Source organism: Poecilia formosa, unplaced genomic scaffold (genome assembly GCF_000485575.1).
Source record: "Poecilia formosa unplaced genomic scaffold, Poecilia_formosa-5.1.2 Scaffold6, whole genome shotgun sequence".
Lineage (NCBI taxonomy): Eukaryota > Metazoa > Chordata > Actinopteri > Cyprinodontiformes > Poeciliidae > Poecilia > Poecilia formosa.
In genome coordinates this window covers 4,581,065-4,589,909 of record NW_006799945.1, presented here as the reverse complement: position 1 = coordinate 4,589,909, position 8,845 = coordinate 4,581,065, and the positions used below count along the sequence as shown (strand labels likewise).

The 8,845-nt window shown below is 36.5% G+C and overlaps 1 pseudogene; it reads left to right on the top strand.

The window, feature by feature from the left end:
* The first annotated feature begins 802 nt into the window (after positions 1-802).
* On the top strand, positions 803-4,497 carry LOC103149609 (uncharacterized; annotated as a pseudogene).
* The last annotated feature ends 4,348 nt before the right edge of the window (positions 4,498-8,845 follow it).

Here is an 8,845-nt window from a genome sequence, read left to right as displayed (position 1 = left end):
CCCCTTTATATCCCCCTAAGATTCACCCAAACATGCATGTGTGGGCGAGAACCGATGATGCAACAGGCTCTTTAAACATTTTAAGAACGGGTCAGCCTTTCAAAGGGAGGAGCTGGAACCTTTGGCCACTGCTTCAGTTATCATGGTCAGTGGTGGACCGTCTGGTGATATGTCAGAAAGAAAACAAATGAACGTTTAATGACCAAAAAAGCCTGGATAATGAATGAAACATTCCATTTATTTGGATTATGAGTGTATATATTTTGCCATTCCAGAACTNCAGAAAGAGGAATGAAACAGTTCATAGCCTTTCTGGAAAAATCTCCACCTCTCCAGCAGAAGGTCATGTTGAAAGAGCAGAAAGAACGGATCAGACTGACAGCCTGCATCCAGAACCTGCAGGACAGAATCAGGTTCACTGAGTTAAAACTCAGAGATGTTGAATGGACTCAGTTGCATAGCAAAAAGATGAAACGTGATCAAACGTTAAATATTCCTGAAACCTACATAGTAGCAGAGCCTCTTACATATGGAAGATGTAGTTATGAAACAAATCTCTGCTGTCTTGTCTGTGGGGAGAACTGTCACTATCATGGATGCACAGAGGCTTTAAATCCTGAACAGTGTGAAGTGATGATAGATGGAAAATGTACTTCATGCACCAAGAAGTGTCCTGCATCATATCATACCATAAAGAACTGGAGATATTTAATCAGGACCCAGAAAGTTGAGAAAAATAAAGATGAATTAAAACAACAACATAAACAGAAAGGGGAAGATGGAGAGAAGAAGATGAAACTTTCAGAAAGACTTGAGAAGGAGAAAATAAAACTCAGAGCAGAGAGGACACAATTACTAAATGAAGTATATGGGCTTTTTATCAGCCAGCATGAGTTAACTAAGAATAATGCTTCGATCAATGACTCAGTTTCCACTTATGTCATCTGGGACTTCCTCATCAAGAAGATGAAGGAACAAGGAGATGAAGAAAGGTTGCAGGACCTGGAAGAAATATACAACCAGATGGATCAGGGAACCATAACATCACTACAACGCAGGTATCAAAATGTTCATTCTCTACTAAGTCACGTTGATGTGTTACAGTTTGATACTTCTGTGTTTTACAGACTAAAGTTTCTGTGATTTCTATGAGAGGTTTTACTAAATATCACCATTCAGTCTGAACCTAAAGGAAACACAAGGAAGCTTTTATTTTTGGAAATTTACAATATCTTTCACTTCTGACGTTCAGTGTTTATAAGAAAAGTTTATTGGCCTTTGAAAAAACAAACTGGCATCATTATGACATTACCAATATTTAACTTGAAAATGGTCTCAAAACAATATAATTTAGTGATCGATTTATTCAACAGACTCATGGTCCACATAGACATAAAACAACAAAGACATGATACAACAACAAATAAAAAACCTAAAATAGACTTTATACCAGTGTTTCCACAAAGATGACTGGTAGCGTAGTGCTGTGACAGAAGGACATAACCTGCCCCTTGCTGATAATTTATAGATGTATTATTACTGTCATTTAGGAATGTGATATGTACAGTATACAGTAGAAATGATAGAAATTTGCCCTACAATAGAGATCTGTAGCTCAAGAAGAGCATGGCAAATGTCATGGTCGGACAATGAGATAGTGCTGTGGGACAGGGTGACGGTCCTTCTGAAACCACACACGCAAAAAATAACTCGTAAAATCGCAAGTGCAAGCTTACAGGGCCGCGTACAGAGTAAAAAACTCCTGGGGTTTAATTGACTGCATCTCTTAAGACTGCACGAGAGTTAAAGCGTGAAACCAGGAGAAGAAACATGCAATCTGCAGTGTGTGGAAGTCAGGAAATGCAAGCATTTTGGTTTACCACCTTAAAATGAAGCATGTTCTTTAATAGCAGCCATGCAGCTAACTACAAGTTCCAGTCAACACTGGGAAGAAAAAGGGTGATTCAGTGCAGTCATCCATTACATTAAAGTTAGTTTTAGAGATAGATTAATTTATTTGAGTTTTATTTAACCAGTCACCATTGAGATTGGCAATGAGGCACCATTATGCTGCCACATTGCCAGGAATTTTTTAATAAAAAAAATTTAATAATTACAATAAGACTGTTCCTGGAGCTGCACAAATGACATAAACCTGTATATCAAATTTCTCATGAGTGCCTGGAATGCTCTGACATGTTAGAAAACATCTCACTTGCATTGCTAACAGGAGCTATACTGCCTGCGGTACTGTACAGATCTGAGGCTGGATCCTAAAGCACTGTTGCCTAACTGGACACAGAGCTATAAAAGTACTTACCAGATCACACAGTCTGACCAGAGGTACAAGTCATTCATTGTTTTGTTTACAAAGCTGAAGGTAGCAGCAGCAAAACACCAGCTCCTGCAGCCAACTGTTTGCTCCTCCTCCTCATCACGTCTTGTGATTTCTACGTTTCCATCGTTTTCAATGCACTCAAATTCAAATTAAAAAGGCTTAATAATGTTACTTATTGTTTTGGCTGAAGGAGCCAGGCTGTTGGACCATTACACCTCATTTACCCAGAATGCATTGCACCGTGAACAACATGGCAACATTCCTGTGAAAATATTTTATTAAAATGTATTTAAAAAAACTACTTTCAGTATTGTTTTACATCCAAAATAAATATTTCCCAGATAAAGATGATTATTACAACTATTTGTGGTTCCTTTTAAAATGAATATATTGTTTTAATCTTCATTGAATAAGCGGTTGTCCTGTTTTTCTGCAGGATGGCAATCACCTCATCTAATCAGGAGGCTTTAATCTCAGAAAGTGTTAAGATACATCAAGGCCCTCCTGCTGTCTACCAGCTGATACCAAAGAAAGAGATGATAGGAACTCTGAGCAGACTGACCATTGGAGAGAAAGATGAGATGAAGATCAATAAAACCATCTTACTAGTTGGTGAAACAGGAGCAGGAAAATCTACTCTGATCAACGCTCTGTTCAACTATGCTGTGGGAGTGAAGTTTGAGGATGAAATCTGGTTTCAGATTGTTGAAGAGGAGGAAAAAAAGTCATCAAACCCAAAGTCAGACATCAGATGTGATCGTCTATCAGATCTTTGGTTTTGAAGGTCAAACTCTGCCGTTCTCTCTGACTATCATTGATACTCCTGGATTTGGAAGCACCAGAGGTTTTGAAGAAGATGTTTTAGTCAGTCAAAGATTATTTGACTTGTTTCGTTCACGGGATGGAGTTCGTGAGATCAATGCAGTGGGTCTGGTGATGAAGGCCAGTGAGAACAGACTGAGTGGCCGACTGAAGTACATATTTAATTCAGTGACGTCTGTTTGGAAAAGATCTGGAGAAAAATATTTTAGCTCTGATCACTCACTCTGATGGAAAAAGACCTGAAAACGTCCTTCAGGCTCTGGAAGATGCAAATATTAAATGTTCTAAAGATGTAATGAACCAACCTGTTCACTTCATGTTCAATAACCAGCAGCAGACACAAAGATATACAACAGAGAAGGATAAAAAGGCTTCAGAATACTCCTGGAACTTTACAAAAGAAGAAATGGGTCGTTTGAGAGACTTTCTGAAAAACACCAAACCTCTGCCACTGATAAAAATAATGGAGGTTCTACATGAACGGATCAGACTAACAGCCTGCATCCAGAACTTCCAAGAGAGAATTGAGCTGACTGAACTGAAACAGAAAGAAATCAAACAGATTAAAGAGGCTTATAATAAACATGAAGCTGAGATGAAGGAGAATGCAAAGTTCACTATAGCAGTTGATGAGCCCTACAAAGAAAAAGAAACAATCAGTGCAGGAATGTGGGGGTTGGTGTTTTATGAGGGAGCCATTACCTGTAATACATGTGAGGAGAACTGTCACCATCTTGGATGCACAATGGCCTGGAACCCAGCACACTGTGAGGTCATGAAGAAGGGTCGCTGCACAGTTTGTACCAACAAGTGTCCTGCATCAGATCATGTCAAAGAAAACTGGAAATATGTGATAAAGACCAGAAAAGTTGAAAAGACCCTGGAGCATGTGAAAGAGAAATATGAAAAGAATAAAGTAGAATGTGAGACAAAGGCAAACCTTTTGGAAAACCTTCAAAAGGAAACCATCAATCTGACAGAAGAGAGGTCAAATCTTCTGGATGAAGCCTACGGTTGTGTTATGAAATTAGAGCAGATCACCATGAATATTAACTCAGGATCCACTTTGGTTCATATGGACTTCCTGATTGAGAAGATGAAGGAAAAAGGAGACCAGGAGAAGGTTCAAGTTCTAGAGAGGTTGAAGAGCAGGATAGAAAAAGAAATTGAAGGCCAAACCCAATGGCAAAGAGCTGGAAAGAAAGTTAAGGAAGTTCTGAAAAAAATGTAATAGATCTTAAGTGCTGTATTTTAACCCCTGCATCCGAGGTAAACATGATTTGTCACAACCAGTTGACACTCAGAATAAATCACATTGTGAATATTTATCTCCATAAACCACAAATGACTAAACATGATATTCAGATTTATAAGTAAGTAAGTAAGTAAACTTTATTTATATTGCACCTTTCATAGACATAAAAATCACAAAGTGCTTTACAAAAAAGGAAATATAAATAATAAAAGAATCTAGAATATTAACATTTTATATTTTCATCAATTTCTGAAAAAGAGTTACTTTTTTTCTTATTTTAATGTTTGAATAACAAAACCAAAAACATGCTTAAGTTGGCAAAATGTGTTAACATTCAGTTACAATTTTTTATTATATTTTTTTCCACTTTTCAGTTCACCATAAAGACCATTATTTTGGGTCATCTTAGGAAAACTATATAAAGGCGGCCATTTTTGCATAAACTTACTTTTGAGTTTTAAAAAACTTACTTACCAAATGTTTTTATGTAATTTTAACTAGAAAGTTAAACATACAGTTACACAAGTAACTAGAAAATGGGAAAATGGATGTTTTTCTAACTATTTTAAGTCTATTTTTTATAATTCCAATGTATTAATCAGTGGATCCTCTATTCTATTCTGTCCTTTATGTTTGCCTTTAGACAGTTCTGAAATCTGAAACCTCAGCTTCTTTGAAAATTACCTAAATGGACACAGATTTTTTGAAAATACATAAAATAAGTTATCATGGATTCTTTGTTTGCTTGAGAGCAGAATCTGAAATATCTGGGATGACAGACAAGATGGAAAAACTTCTATATTGTATATTTTTATGTTTTAAATGTCATTTTATTCTATTATGTTAAGATGAAATCTCTCCAAAACTTATTTTAAACTGTTTATATAAGAATATAAAAGGAATGAGAGAATAATTCACACATAAAACATTCCTTCATATTAATCGGAATATATTTTATTTTTAAGTAGTCAGTGTGAAGAGTTCATAGATTGTAGATGAATGTTTTGATTTTATATTTAGTTTTATCTCAACTGATCATATTGATTATAAACTTAAGATTATTGATGCTTATTAAGATTTTAAGGTCAACAGTTTATTTTTTCTGAAGAATTTTAAATGTATCAAAAATATTTTGAGGGGAAGAAATAAAGAAGCTGTAGACAGAGGAAAACAATGGGGGGTCTGAACAAAAGCATTCATCTGCTCATACAAAAAACAGATCAAGGAAAATATACACTTGCTATGTGATGTTTCTCCGCTGTTGAATTGATTTGTGCCCAACTCTTCACAATAAAATAAAGAGTAAATAAAATGAGAACAGAAGGTGTGGGCATTCAATTATTTTTGTTTCAATTTTTGTTTTTTGATAGTTTAAAGACTGGACGATTTTATTCAATAATAATTAGTTCAACATGGCTTTCTTGCTCCTATGCTCCTTGGCTTCAAACATTTTTAGTCATGTTGTTCTAACCATCTGTCCTACCTCGTCATATTTTCCTACTGCAGACAGAATGTCTAGACGTGCTACCAAAAACCATGTTGTGGAAAAAATTTGTACCAAGCACTGTTGGATGAAATCACTTAATCAGGTATATTTGTATATTGTGCACAATGCAGAGAGCTTGTAAGACAATCAATATTGAAGAAGTTCCAAATGAAAAGCTCTGTCAGGCAGTCAACACATAGGTTTTATGCCAAGGATAAGGTTTTATATTCTTATCCTTGGTATAAAACCTGTGTGTTGACTTACAAAGGACAACCTTAACCTTGTCAACAAGAGACAGTCTGGATCCATGCAGCTGCAGGAAAAGAACTTCAAACCTTGTGTGTGTAGTCCAAACAGGTTCTTTTGGTGAGAGTTCACAAGCATTTAATATAACATGATCAGCAGATGTTAATTTATAATCTTCTCACCACAACCACTACCGTCATGTTTGTATACCAAATACCTTAGCAGTTAGTGTCAATGTTAAAGACTGATTCCAATTATTATATTTAGGTGACGGGATTTAAGTGGCACTCAGCAGTGATACATAGCATTTGAAAAACAAATATGTGACTGACAAAAACTTTTCTAAAAGCTGAATTCCCATTTAAAAATACCTGCTAGAGTAAATGCATAAAAACCCTTCGTGAGAATAGCAGGCCTATTTTTATATGTAAAGCTACATTTAGATGCACTAAAACCCCATATTAGAATCATACCTTCATAAAATACACAATAGCATAAGTTGATCTGCCAAAACTAAATCAAAATATCGTTGATTCTTTCATTTGAATATCGTTATGAAACATAGAAGTAGCATATGTTACTTCTATGTAATATAGAAATACATAGTGTAGTGAAGTACACTATGTACACAGTGTACTTTACTGTGTACATAGAAGTAGAAATCCTACTTCTATGTACACAGTGATGCACAAAATTATTTAATCAAAATACCTGTTAATACAGGCTGTCTCTTATAGCCTCCTAGATTGCATCTATATGTTGCCACTTCAACACATGGCTCTAATGTTTGGCACACATTTTCCATGAAGATGTCCATCAGCCGACTATGTTTAGTCATGTTTTTGATTCTTTCAGAAAATGGCTTTGGCTTAGAAGTGTGGCCCAAGTCCAACCTAAGGCCACAAGATCTAACGTGTAATCTACACTACCTTTAAGATAAACAAAACATTGTTTAGAAGAGAATGTCATAAATTAAATCTAAGGAAGACTTATGCAAAAAAAAAAAATAACAACTGGAGTTACTGGAAGGCCTTGGCNTTTTTTTTTTTTTTTACTTTCATTGAAAGCAAATTGAAAACAAGCCATCTCAGAGTAATGATGAGTCATGGCCTCAGCCAACCTTAAAGCTTAAACCTAAACAAATCACAGTCTGGCTGCCCCATATGACAAAGGAGAAAAGAGCAAGAACAAGAGCATTCCTCGGGGTAGAAAAGCGAGGGAGGACGGTATCTTTATTAAGATGTACTGAAACACAGATCACCACAGATGGATGAGCGCCTTGCACAAAGAGGGTTCTCAGAGAATCAAATCCATCTTGTGCAGAAGTCGCAAACATCTGCTTGAAAAGTCAAACTTTTGCATCTTTGTCTTTCATTAGTGACATGGACAGCCTGCTAAGATATTATGTCTAGAAAAATCAGTATATGCTACAAAAAAAAGATATGAGAATGTGGGCTTCAATCAGCAGTTCATCTGGGAAATCGACTTAAGAGGCCAAATGCTAATATTGTTTTAGCCGGAAGACTAAAATAAAGTATAACACACTTTTACCGGCACTTTCCCATGGGCGGTGTTTATACCTGGCCTGAGGCTTCTTGCGCTTGTGCTGGTCAGTATGGAGCTAGCAGAGTCTTTCATCAGATAACACATTTTCTGGTTCATGTAAAGATGTCCAGCATATCAACAAAGACATGCGTCACAGTGATGTGAAATATGTATCTGCGCACGGCAGCTGCTTTCACCTCCAGCCATGACAACAGCAAATAAAAAAAAAAGAAAAGAAAAAAAAAAGCCTGACATGGGAGAGCAGACCATTCAGTCTTTCAGCACCATTTCTGGCCAGAATCCTGAGGGAAGAGTGGGAGGAGAACGGGAGGCCACTGAGCGTCCTCGGAGGGGAGGCAGACAGGGATGGGGCAGTGTTGAAAGGGTGAGAACCGGCGTGTCTCGCAGACCGGAGCAGAACCCAGCGAGCTGTGTTCATGTTAACGTGCAAAGTAAAAATGCTCTCTGTGCAGTTTTGGACAACAGGAAGGAACCACCAGGGTGTACTGCGAAACTATTTCTGAGTTGGCTGAGATCTTTTGCAACAATTTAAAAAACATAGCACACATCAATCAACGTGAGCATTTATTCCCATGTGCCTAATTTAACCGTGGTTTAATTTCCATCTGCAGTCTCTGGGAAGTAATGGTATGAAAACAAGACAAAACTTTATATTGTATAATTTCTTAGATTACAAAATAATGGACAAAAATGTGACAAGTAAAATATGCAGCAATCACTAAACTACATGTGATGACAGATTTGTTTGGTTAACAACCAATGTTTTATGAATTTAGAGAACTGCCTCCAAGATGTGGTTTTTTCTTAATTCTGTGGGTAAAGCATTTCAAGCATGAGCCTCCCTTCAAAGAAAGTTTAATAAAAAGACCTTTACCTGATCTTCTGGTTATAGCTCCTGTGGACACGTTTTGATTTTTGCTTAACTGAAATTACTGAGGGGACAAAAAAGATCCCACAGACTAGTAGAATAAACTATTCCTTATACAAGTTTTCCCAAGCTACATAGTTAGGTAAAAAAAAAAGCTGTCCAGTGGTTGTATAAGTCTGACTCAAAGTATATAAATCTTGTACTTATATTGTGTCTATTGTTTGTAATCTTTCCTGTTTGAGTCCAACTTATAGGACAATGCGA